This window comes from Jaculus jaculus, chromosome 1 (assembly GCF_020740685.1).
Source record: "Jaculus jaculus isolate mJacJac1 chromosome 1, mJacJac1.mat.Y.cur, whole genome shotgun sequence".
Lineage (NCBI taxonomy): Eukaryota > Metazoa > Chordata > Mammalia > Rodentia > Dipodidae > Jaculus > Jaculus jaculus.
In genome coordinates this window covers 51,661,101-51,674,334 of record NC_059102.1, presented here as the reverse complement: position 1 = coordinate 51,674,334, position 13,234 = coordinate 51,661,101, and the positions used below count along the sequence as shown (strand labels likewise).

General features: G+C 39.0%; 1 protein-coding gene across 1 annotated transcript in view; it reads left to right on the top strand.

Moving 5' to 3' along the window:
• Nucleotides 1-52: 52 nt before the first annotated feature.
• The window catches only part of Il33 (interleukin 33), a 191,090-nt gene continuing 177,908 nt past the window's right edge, over nt 53-13,234 (top strand). Inside the window, exon 1 of the mRNA XM_045139113.1 lies at nt 53-135. The gene's annotated coding sequence lies outside the window, so the exon portion shown is untranslated. The remainder of the gene's footprint in view (nt 136-13,234) is intronic.

Below are 13,234 nucleotides of genomic sequence, written 5' to 3'. Positions count from 1 at the left end.
CAGCGCGGAGCGGTGACGTCAGCGAGGCGACGGCGCGGACTGGCGGGCGCTCGGGCGGCGCGCCGGCCTCGGGCATCCGGGTTCCCCGAGCGCCGGGTGCGGGTGGAGGGGGTGCCCTTTGTGTTTTGCCGTCAGGTAAAAATGCACCCGGTGGTGGCGGCGCGGGGGAGAGGGGGAATGGGGAGAAGAGAATATGGTAATGATTGCTTTTTTTTTTTTTTCCCTAAATTATATTAGTGTTAGTCTGATACTTTGGAAACAGTTTTAAGCGCATCTTGTAAACACGTGCAGCAAGAGAAGCCGGGTCACAAAAGACCACACGCTCTATGATTTCTTGAAAGTTTAGAATAAACTAAATCTATTCCGAATTAAACTAGTGGTTTTCTGAGGGTGGAAGTGGGAGAAATAGAGCGTAACTACTGTCAGATTTTTTTGGGGGGGGGAGTTACGTTTAAAATGTTTATTAATTGCTTGTGATAATGATTCTTACAATGCTCTGTTATATTAAAAATGATTTGAGTTGTACAATATAAATTGGTGAATTGTATGGTACTTAAATAATGCCATAATAAATCTCTTTGTAAAAATAAGCACAACAACAAAAAAAGCATTTCCTTAATGATACAACTGTTAGCAAATTTAGGAGCTAATTAAAATTACAGTGGGTAGCCGGGCGTGGTGGCGCACGCCTTTAATCCCAGCAGAGGTAGGAGGATCGCCGTGAGTTGAAGGCCACCCTGAGATGACAGAGTTAATTCCAGTATAGCCTGGACCAGAGTGAGACCCTACCTCGAAAAAAAAAAAAAAAATTACAGTGGGATACCATCACTGACCCCAAACAGTGTTTGGAATGTGAATGTCTTATAATGTGAAGAGCAGGAAGCCCAGTTATAAGATGTTGGGAGTATATATGACAGTACAGCTTTGAAAGGATGGTTGAAAATGCTGGGCTAAGATTATTCAACTCCATTTATTTCATTAGCAAACCTTCATTTGGGATTACTAATAGAACAATAGTCAAGCATGGTACAGGGGAAACAAATACATGAGGATGTACATGAGAGAGAGCAGCTGCCATATAGTATAGAGATCAATGTGATTGTCTGCCATGGAGCCTGTGGGGAGGTAAGGGAGTCAGATAAAGCTTCCCCGTGGAAGTGATATCTGAGCTAGCTTTTACAGAATGAATCTGTTTGCTTGTTCTTTTCAAGGTAAGGTCTCACTAAATTTAAGCCAGGCTGACCTGAACTCACTCTAGTCCCAAGCTGGCCTCGAACTCACAGCAATACTCCTACCTCTGTCTCCTGAATGCTGGGATTAAAGGCCCAGTTTATAGAGTAAATCTTAATTACCCATTTGAGGAAAAAACATTGCTCCAAATTGAGGCAACAGCTTGCTGAAATGCAGAGGACTTGGAGTGTACTGTAATGAGAGTTCTTTGGGTGTTTGTGTTTTTGGAGCATTGGGTGTGAGACCTGAGGGAACTGGGAATGATACAGGAGGCCTGTAGAAAGACAGGAAGTTAGATCATGAAGGTTATATCATATTCCATATTAAGAGATTCAGATTCTTTCTCCTCTAAAGGCAACAAGACTTAAAATTTTGTTTGTTTTTGTTTTTCAAGGTAGGTTCTCACTCTAGCCTAGGCTGACCTGTAATTCACTATGTCATCTTAAACTCACAGTAATCCTCCTACCTCTACTTTGCAAGGGCTGGGAACAAATGTGTGTACCACCATGCCCAGCTCAAGACTTAAAGATTTTAAATAAGTACTATGAAGAGTTTTTTAAAAATTTTTTGCCAGTGTTTTAAAATTTTTCATTTATTTATTTGAAAGAGAGAATGAATGACCAGGGTCTCTAGTCATTGCAAACAAACTCCAGATGCATGTGTCACCATGTGCATTGTGGGTGCTAGGGAATCCAGCCTGGGCCCTTAGGCTTCACAGGCAATCACCTTAATGGCTAAACCATCTCTCCAGCCCATGATCAGTTTTTAGAAAAATTACTTTGGCAGGAGTATGAAAACTAAAGCATGAAAATGGAAGCATATAGGAGGCCAGTTAAACTGAAAACTTAAACTGAAGCAGTGATGGACAAAAAGAAAAAAAGGCCAGGATTGGGGAGGTTTTAAGGGTAATCAATAGAACACAATAGGCAAGAAGACACCAAAGATATTTCCTTAAGTCTTGACCTGGTTGGTCATCCAGTTGGAGGTGCTGTTAATTACCTTTTTATTCACCTCTCCAATAATAATAATAATAAGAAGAAGAAGACAGTGTTACTGCAGATCAAAATACTACTAACTCTTTTTGGAGGATTAAGAAGTTTTCTGGGCTGGAGGAATGGCTTAGCGGTTAAGGCATTTGCCTGCAAAGCCAAAGGACCCAGGTTCTATTCCCCAGGACCCACATTAGCCAGATGCACAAGGGGCACATGCATCTGGAGTTCCTTTGCACTGGTTGGAAGCCCATGTGTGCCCATTCTCCCTCTCTCTCTCCCTCTTTCTCTGTCAAATCAATAAATAAAAATAAAATATTTTTAAAAATAAATTCAAGAAGTTTTCCAAAGAAGGTGAATTTCAGGATCTATATTTGTTCTCTTGTTGTTCTCCCATATTAAAGACATAGCTATCATTTCAACAGTAGGAATTAAGCTAAATCCTCTTTGGGGATTGTAATGTTCTAATAAACTGGTTTAAAGTCCTATTTCTTTTTAGATTGAATGATTAGTTGTTGTTACTTTATTAATTTTTTGCATCATTATTCCTCTTCCCTGTAAGGAGGATACCCAAGATTTCAATACTGGACTTATCAATTTGGTTAGAGTTGACAATTTTATTAAATTTAGTAATTAAAACTAGCTTTGTTGTATTGATGGAGAAGACATTTCATGACTATTCTAGAAAATTAAGATGTTTACTACCAACTGAGGAAAAGCTCAAGATAAGTTGTTCATTTCATCTAAGCACAGAGATGTAGAATCAAATAGGAGGGATAGAATTAATGAGAGGGATGCAATTGAATTGGACAGGAGAGATAGCTCAGCAGGTTAAAGGTGCTTGCTTACAAAGCCTGCCTGTCCAGTTTCAGTTCCCCAGCCATTCACATAAAGCATTCATTTGCAGCAGCAAGACAGAACCTGATGCAACCATATGCACATGTGCATACTCGTGCATGTGCACACACACATACAGACAAGTAAAATTAAAAATTTTTACAGGAATAATTCAAACAACTAAAAATTACATAAAACAAAAAGTGGGTGAAGGTTCATTGGTCTAAAATGAGACAATTTGAATATGAGAATACTGTATGCAATGGATTAAAATATGTAATGAGTTTTTAATATTAAAAGCCACTGACATATGGGTTATCTTTGGAAATTTTTTAAATTGCCAACTCTGAAAAGTGATTAAGAGAAATAATCAAATTTCTTCTGGATTTCCTGAACAAATTGTAATTCAGAATTACCAAACGGTTGATGAAAAAGCGTTCTTCTGTTCAGACTCCCAGATAATAAATTTTAAAAGAATGAAAAAAAAATCATAAAACAACTTGACTATATATAACCCTGAATGACATAATGAATCTAGGTAACAGTAACCAATATATATTAGAAACATTAGATGAAAGAATGGGAATTTAATAACAGAGATTAAGCTAAAGCCACCTGAAATTATTTAATTTTCATATTATTAAAAGTTATGGACTGGAGAGATGGCTTAGTGGTTAAGGTGTTTGCCTAAAAAGTTAAAGGATCCTGGTTCAACTCTCCAAGACCCATGTAAGCCAGATGCACAAGGGGGCGCATGCGTCTGGAGTTTGTTTGCAATGGCTGGAGGTCCTGGCATGCCCATTTTCTCTTTACCTCTCTCTGCCTCTTTCTACCTCTCAAATAAATAAAGTTTTTTTAAAGGTTATCAACCTAGAATTGCCATTTGCTTGATGTCTGCATCCATACTTTCTACAAATTATTTTCTAGTACTCAAGCTACTCTCTTGAAACATAATTATCTCTCTTTTTAAAATTTATTTTATTTGTAAGCAGAAAGAGAGAGGGAGGGAGGGAAAGAAAGAATGGACATGCCAGGGCCTCCAGCCTCTGCAAATGAACTCCTGATGTGTGTGTGCCACTGCATCTGGCTTTGTATGGGTACTGGGGAATTGAACCTTAGTCATTAGGCTTTGCCGGCAAGCACTTTAATTGCTAAGTCATTTCTCCAGCCCCTATTTCTTCTTTATAGCAGAGTATCTGTTGGGTTCCACCATCAGTTACCATGAGAGATTGGAGGATTTAAAAAGGACAGAAGATGGTTGTTATCTCTGTTATTATCTAGGTTGCTTCCTCAATGGCCCTTCCTCCTGCAGGCAACTTCTTACTTCTTTTCAATTTTTCCTGCCTATTTTAGCCATTCAAAAAAATTAAAAACATTCCAGTGACACACACTGTTTCAGTTTCAGAGATAACAGCAGTGTATCCTGGGGATACTTGGGCTGTGTCTGGACTCAAGTGAGAGACCTTGCCTCAGTGAAAAAAATAAAAAGGATAAGAGCAATCAAAGAAGAGACTGATATCAACATTTGGCCTCTATACCTACAGACATGTGCATGCATACCCACTCACCCATGTGCCCACATGCATCAACACACATACACCATACTCACATACATAAAAAAATATTTTGCCCATAAAAACTATTTTTTGTACTTTATTATTTAAAGATGTGTGTGTGTGTGTGTGTGTGTGTGTGTGTGTGTGTGTGTGTGTGTGTGGCAAGTTTTCTAGCAGATATATGCTTTCAACTATTTTTCTCCTTTTCTTTTTCTTACCTGTCTTTTTAAAAATCTTTTAAAATTTATTTTGAGAGAGAGGCAAAGAGACACGGAGAGAGAATGGGCATACCAGGGCCTTCAGCCACTGTGAACAAACTCCAGACGCTTGTGCCCCTTGGGTGCATGTGTGACATTGTGTACTTATGCCACTGTGTGCCTGGCTTATGTGGGACCTGGAGATTCGAACATGAGTTCTTATGCTTCACAGGCAACACCTTAACCTCTAAGCCATCTCTCCAGACCTCCTTTGTCTTTTGAATATTAAAATGTTTTAATTTTGATGTTCAGTCTCATCAGTATTTTTATTGTGTTTTTCATTTTATTTAAGAAACCTTTATACTATGTTCTTTGATATTTACTTTCATCTAGTTCTGGGTTTGCATTAGGCTTTCTGATCTATTTCAAGTTGATTCTTTTATTTATTTATTTATTTTTGAGGTATGGTTTCATTCTAGCTCAGGCTGACCTGGAATTCACTCTAGCCCAGGCTGGCCTCGAACTCATGGCAATCCTCCTACCTCTGTCTCCCAAGTACTGGGATTAAAGGTGTGTACAACACCCAGCTTGATTCTTTCATTTATTTGAGAGAGAATGGGTGTGCCGGATGCACAAGGTGGCACATACGTGTGCAAACAAACTCCAGACATATGTGCCACCTTGTGCATCTGGCATACATGGGTCCTAGGGAGTCAAACCTAGGTCCTTTGGCTTTGCAGGCAAGCACTCTAACCGTTAAGCCATCTCCCCAGCCCTCAGATTGTAGAAAGTGTGAGATATGGATTGTGGTTCATTTCTTTGTGCCTATTTGTAATTGTTCCCCCCACTAAATTATGTGGGAACCTTTGCTGAATATCAAATATTATGTTTTAGCAATCTGGATGTCTTCCTTTTACTATAATATCACACTGTGTTAATTTCTGAAGCTACACAGTAAATCCTAAGTAGTTTTACCTCTTCTTTTATTTTTTTAAAATTATTTTTAAAAATGTTTTATTAAGTTGAGAGGGAGAGAAAGAAACAGACAGAGGGAGAGAATTGGCAAGCCAGGACCTCCAGCCACTGCAAAGGAACTCCAGATGCATGTGCTACCTTATGTTTATGTGGGTCCTGGGGAATTGAACCTAGGTTCTTTGGCTTTGCAGGCAAGCGCCTTAACCACTAAGCCATCTCTCTCACCCTACCTCTTTTTAAAAATATTTTATTTTTGTATTTGAGAGAGAGAAAGAGGGAAAAAGAGAAAGGGAGGGAGGGAAGGAGAGAAAGGGAGAGAATGAGTATGCCAGGACCTCTACCTACTGCATAGGAACTCCAGGTACATACACCACCTTGTGCATCTGGCTTACATGGGTCCTGGGGAATGAAACCTAGGTCCTTTGGCTTTTCAGACAAGTGCCATAACTGCTAATCCATCGCTCACGCCCAGTTTACCTTTCTAAAAAATGACTTGGTTTTGCATTCAGAAAGGGAAGGAGGATACTTACAGAATGAGCAACAAAAGGAACATAAAATCTCTGCCCCTGTCTTCCCATTAGGAAAATGTCTAATAAATATAATTCATCTGTTCTTTCTAATAATGTCTGGTTTTCAACACATTGTCTCAAAAGGTTCTAATTTGGGCACTAAAATAAGTGGGAAAACTATAGAGATGTCTCTGTGGGTAAAGTGCTTGCTGTGTATGCATGAAGATTAGAGTTTGGATCCCTAGTGCCCATATAAAATTCCTGGGCATGTGCCTGTTGTAATTCCAGCATTGAAGATATGGAGACTGGAAAATCCCTAGGGCTTACTGGCCAGCTAGGGTAGGTGAATCACAAGAAACCTCAAACAATAAGGTAAAAAAGTGACTGAGGAAGGCACCCAACATCAACCTGTCTTCCACACACAAGTGTGCAAACACACTCCATACGTGAACATGTATGCATACCACACATACATTCATATATAAATATATAAATAAATACAGTTATTTGTATCAGTTACTTTCACATTGCCCAACAAGACACACCACCATAAGCTGTTTACAACAGGAAAGGATTTACTTCAGTTTTACAGTCTCAAGGGGAAGCCTATCCAGGTGGAACAGACAGCTGGCATCCCACTTTTACGTCAGCAGGGAGGAAGTAGAAAGCACAAGAGCAACAAGTGGGGCTGGACCATAACACCTTAAGACCCACCCCAGTGACACACTTCCTCCAACAAAGCTCCTCCTCTTTTTCTTTTCTTTTCTTTTTTTTTTTTTTTTTTTTTTTTTTTGGTTTTTCAAGGTAGAGTCTCACTCTAGCTCAGGCTGATCTGAAATCCACTATGAAGTCTCAGGATGGCCTTGAACCCACAGTGATCCTCCTACCTGTACCTGGAATTCACTATGAAGTCTCAGGGTGGCCTTGAACTCGCTGTGATCCTCCTACCTCTACCTCCGCTGGGATTAAAGGTGTGCATCACCCCACCGGGCTGAAGCTCCACCTCTTACAGCTTCTACAAACCTCTCAAACAGTGCCACCAACTAGGGATAAAGGATTCAAACACATGAGTCTATAGTGTCATTCAAAAGCCAAGCCACCATTATTTAAAAAAATTAAGTAAATGGGAAATACTCGTAAACCAATATTTCAACCTGGCTCCTTTTTCATTAGCTTTATTGTGGAAAAATAGGTATTAAATAAAATTAAAAATCACCAAAAGGGGCTGAAGAGATGGCTGAGCCTAAGTACCCAGGTTTGATTCTCTAGTACCCATATAAGCCAGGTGGCCCTGGCATACCCATTCTCTCTATCTACCTCTCTCTTCCCCCCTTTCTCTTTGTTATAAATCAATAAGATATTTTTTAAAAATCACCAAAAGTACTTTCTAGACTAAGTAAAATTAACATAGTTTTACTTACTTAAAGTACATACAAGTTCACAGTTTTTTGAAATCTTTACACACTGTGTATTGAAAATTTAAATATGGTTAGATAAACTAAAAGCAAATTTCTCCTCCTTATTTACAAATAGGATCTCATATATTGTATTCCAGACTAGCCTCAATCTCTATGTAGCCAAAGATGAGATTGAACTTCTGATTCACTTCCCAAATGCTAGGATTCAGGCATGTACTACCATACCCAGTTTATGTGCTGCTAAAGATCAAACTCAAGAATTTAGACATTCTAGGCAAACATCATACCAGGGAATCTATATTCCCATCCCCTTATCACTTCTTTAAATATAAATATGTTGATTGAGAATAATATCCCAGAGCTTATGAAAATTTTTTAAGTTATAATAGTGTGAGAAAGCATTTTAAATCTTACCACTGGGTGGTGCCATTGCTTTAAGAGTATGGAAGGATGAGGTAAGTTTGAATAAAGCTGTCATAGAAGTTTTAGCAACAACTGTAGTGATATAGTCAATGAAAGTTAAAATATTTTTACATATTTTTTCTCCAGAGGCAGAGTCTCACTCCAGCCTAGATTGAGCTGGAATTTACTGTAGCTCTGTCTGGCTTTGGCCTCAGCAATCTCCTACCTTCTGAGTGCTAGTATTATAGGTGTGAGCCACCATGCCAGGCTTAAGTGAAATTCAAAAAATAAAAATAAAAAATTCATTAACTAAGATGTTATGTAATTGGGAATGGACTTTACTAGTAGTGAAGTAGTATATAACAAAAAATTCAAGATTTGGGGGACTTGTTTTCCAGCTTCTTTTCTTAAATATTTATGTGACCCAAGCTTATGAATAGTTATTACATGGATGGCTCACTATTTGATAACTTCTCTTGTCCACATTATTAGACATGTTTTCCCCATTAGTTCCATTATGGGTTTTTATATGTAGACACCACACTTCACATGTACTGGATTTCTGCCTGGTGTGATCATGATGAGATGAAGTTCAAGAAGTAAGGCACACACACACACACACACACACACACACACACACACACACACACACAACCTGGCAAGATACACAGCTTCTATATAGGAGCTGGTAATCAGATGGAAAACTGCACAAAGAGCAGAGGAACTGACATAATACAGAGATGGTTATACTGGCAAAAGCAACATATACATATAGGTGAAAATTTTTACTTCAAAAAAATTTGGGGTAAAAGGTGGTGCTGGGTGGTAGGTATGATATAAATGGAATAAGAGGCCCATGTGATTTTTCTCAAAGCAGGGTGATGGGTATATCAAGGACCCTTATATAATTTCAGTGTTTTGCATATATTTGAAATTTTTCAATACAAACAAAAATAATAACAGTTTTAAAGGATTGAATTTCTGGTGGTCAGTGTTGAGTATATGAGAATGCACACCGAGCCACAGAATTAATAGGAAGGGAAAATAAATATTGATACAGAGGAGGTAGTAGGGCATAAAAAATGAATTTCAATAAAGGTGTGAAACAATCATGTAACTTAAGCTCCAAATAGTTTCTCTTTTTATTTTGATGTCATCATCTTTTCCTCCTATTAAGAAGGTCTAATGTAAGTAGTTTCAGGCACTATGAGATCACTACTGGCCATTTTGTGTCTTGAAGATTGTATTGTAAGCAGTCCTCCCCTTCCTTTGGCTCTTACATTCTTTCCACCATCTTTTCTGCAATGGACCATGAAACTTGGAGGGTGTGATGTGTTAGTGCTGAACACTCCGCTGTCACATCTTCTCAGTACTATGGTGACTTTTGAGTCACCCAAGTGGTCACTGCCATCAGAAAAGAAGCTTCTCTAATCAAAAGTGAGAGTAGTGCTGGAGAGATGGCTTAGCAGTTAAGTACTTGCCCGTGCAGCCTAAGGACCCCGGTTTGAGGCTCAATTCCCCAGGACCCACCAGATGCACAAGGGGGTGCACGCATCTGGAGTTTGTTTGCAGTGGCTGGAGGCTCTGGTGTGCCCATTCTCTGTCTCTGTCTATCTGTCTCTTTCTCTCTGTCTGTCACTCTCAAATAAGTAAAAATAAAACAAAAATTTAAAAAAAAAACACAAAAAAGTGAAAGTAACACTAATATATAGATACAAACATTTGAAAAGTGCTTACAGGGCAGTTTGTTGGGCATACAACAGCCAGTGTTACTTCCCTAGAGTTCATGAACTCCCCAGCCATAGACATTTGACTAGGTTTCCATTACCAAGCATGTATTCCCTCATGTGGAGTAGGCCTCCAGTCTAATTAGAGAAGAGTTGGTTTCTCCCATAACAGACATTCCACTGTTGCACTGGTTGGCACATATGACCTGGCTGGCCATTCATAGGGCTTGTAGTGTCCACTGCTGTTTAACACCACTGATGAGTTCTCTCTCTCCCATAGGGCTGCATGTAGCATAGCTCTTTTAAGCTATGTGACAGCTAGTCAACAGGGAAGAGGTTTCTTTCCAGCTCTACTCCAGCTTGATTTCTCAGTGACCTGCAGCCCAAGCATGTGGAGTCTTCAGCAATAGGGTCTTATCATCTAGTTCTGGTTAGCAACCAAGAACCTTAGCAGTGGTCTGTATTGTTTTGGAGGCACTGGGGACCTCCCTGGCTAACAACTCACTGGAAGGCATCCCACCCTGGCACTAAAATTTTCCTAGTAATAATCTATAGCTTCTGGGTGCACCATTATTCAAAGAAATATGTTTCCATATGGCTTATTTACAACATCTTCAATTTTGTTTAACCCTCCTCCCACCCTTCCTTTACTTAATCCCTTCCCTTGGCCCTACTTAGGCCATTCCACTGTGAGTTAATCGTTTTTAAAATATTAATGAAAATATGTTTTTTATCCATGAATTCCCCACTTATGCTCTAACCATAAGTGTGGGAAACTCTTTGATCTGATCTTTGTTAGCGTTCACAAGTCTTCTTTTTAAATATTTTGCAAGATAACATAAAGAAGATATTTATGTTTTTAGTTTTATAAGAACAAGTAGGAATCACAACTTAGTCAATACAAGCAGAGTATTTAACGTGCTTGAATTTAAAAAAAAAACAGTTTATTCCTGGTAACATAATGCATTTTATTTTAAACCAAAAAAAAATAATAACCTATAACCCAATTAGTAATATCATTTATCTCATTGGTAAACTGAATATTTTATTACCCACATATTGTTTACTATTAAGTTCTTCTACAAAGTGCTAGGAGTCTGGAATAAGGAGGAAATGACTTTAAGGAAACCAAAAGCCTGAGTGCAACCAATTACTTGTGGGGGAGGGAGACAGATTGGCGGACAGTGAATAGAGAGGGCTTTCAGTTCATATTTGGGGCTCTGTGAGAGTTTGTGTGCCAACCTGAGAACACAGCTTCACTGTAGAATATGAGTCTCAGTTCATCTCTCCTGTATGGTGGCCCTTGGTTGTTAGCTATCAGAGATGGAGATCTGACATACTCAAAAGAAAATAAGGAATTTTAGTGGTAGACTGATGCTGGGACCAGAAGCAAGTGTAGGAAACTGGAATTTGACTCGGGTAGAATGAGTGGATACTCACTGTCCTGGTAAGCAAAAATTTCAAACAGGACCAGTATAACTGGACTCTCACAGGGCCAAGGAGGCTAAAACAACTGACATAGTAAATGCTTACAGTTCACCTGTAAGGTGAGTTTTTCCCTATGGATGCACTCACCTTATGGGACAGTCTTTAAGAGACAACAAAAGTGTGTTGTTTATTTCTTCTGTCCCTCCTTCGAATGTAGACAGGGCTACCTGGGACAAGGAGGTCAGATCTATAGTGTGAAGAAAGAAGGTCAGGGGACGCTGGCCTCTACACCACACCACTTTGTCCCCTTCTACTTCCGAATCTCTGGTCTGTAATTTTACTTTGAAGGAATATATTTCCATTTTATTTAAATCTTTGTTGTTTCATTATTAATATTCTATTAATATGTATCCACATGAGACTCAGATTTCTTCAGATGCAGTTTGAGGAGGGGGTCACAGAGAGAAGAACTGATCTTCTGACCCAAGCAGTGAAGGCACTTCTGCCTCAGAGTCCAAGGTGTTCCAGGTGCTAGAGCTGACAGTGGTGTGAGGGACCCACAAAAGCTGAGCTCCACCCACAGTGTGCATATTCCTTTGGCTGCATGGTTTCAGGGTCTGATCTCTGACCTTCCAAAAGAGTTTGTGAGTGGTCAGTTAGGATTTAATAAGTTCCTGTATTATTGTTATTTATTCATTTTTCTTCTTCTGAAACTAGATAGATTCTACTCCAATAATGTGCCCCCAATAGGCAAATGCTGTAATCCAAGGCTCATATATGTCAACCAAATCCAACCTGACATATATTAATACTCTGGACTTTTCTTAGCATCCTGGCTTCTGTTTTAAATCTCTCTCTTTAAATCTGCATCCAATATGTTACATTAGCTTTACCTTTTCTGAAGGGAAACTGTTAACTGAATGACATTAGCCAATGGCCTACATCACGGTGAAAGTTATATTTTAGAATACCCACAGTCATGCCTCAGTCTCACAAAAAAAGATTCTTTTTTATTTTTCTTGGTTTTTCGAGGTAGGGTCTTTCTCTAGCCTAGGCTAACCTAGAATTCATGATGTAATCCCAGGGTGGCCTTGAATTCATTGCAATCCTCCTACCTCTGTTTCCTGAGTGCTGGGATTAAAGGCATGTGCCATCATGCCCGGCTAAAATATTCTTAATAATTTGATAGCTTTGCTCTCTTTTTGTTTTTGATCTATTTTGTTCTTAAAGCAGAATTACTAGGAGATGGGCTGAAGAGATGGCTTTGTAGTTAAGGTGCTCACCTGCAAAGCCAAAGGACCCAGGTTCAATTCCTTAGGTCCCACATAAGCCAGATGCACAAGGTGGTGCATGCATCTGGAGTTCGTTTGCAGCAGCAGAAGACACTGGTGCACCCATTCTCTCACTATCTCTCTCTCTCTCCCTCAAATAAATAAAAATCACTTAAAATTGTTAGAAGAATCTTTAAAGACAGGCATATTATAAGATTAAAATTTCCAGCTAGGGTATTGATAAAATCTTGGCTACTAGAAATATAATTTATGAACAAATCTAAATATGAAGGATTTGGCCACACCTGCCCTCCACAAGTATCTCCTTGTTATGTTTTTAGTTTCATAATTCCAACAATGACTTATAACTGACAGTCAGGCCAGAGGGAGAGTCATTACTCTTACCTATTTCATGATCCAACAAAGACTAGTTTTAAGATTAGGCAATGTTATAGAGGTTGACTCACCTACTGAGAATACTTTCTGAAGTTTTCCCTTTCAGAACTTCTTTAGAAATGATATTAGAGACATTTGACAATGACACATGTGTGCTACAATGATAATACAAGTTCACAGAACTATAGCACTTGGAAGCACTTATACATATACTGTTGTTCCTTATGAGTAACACTTGGGAGCCCAGACATGGAAGAGAGTCAGAAACTCAAAGTTTGGAAGGAAGTTGAGAGGGCCAT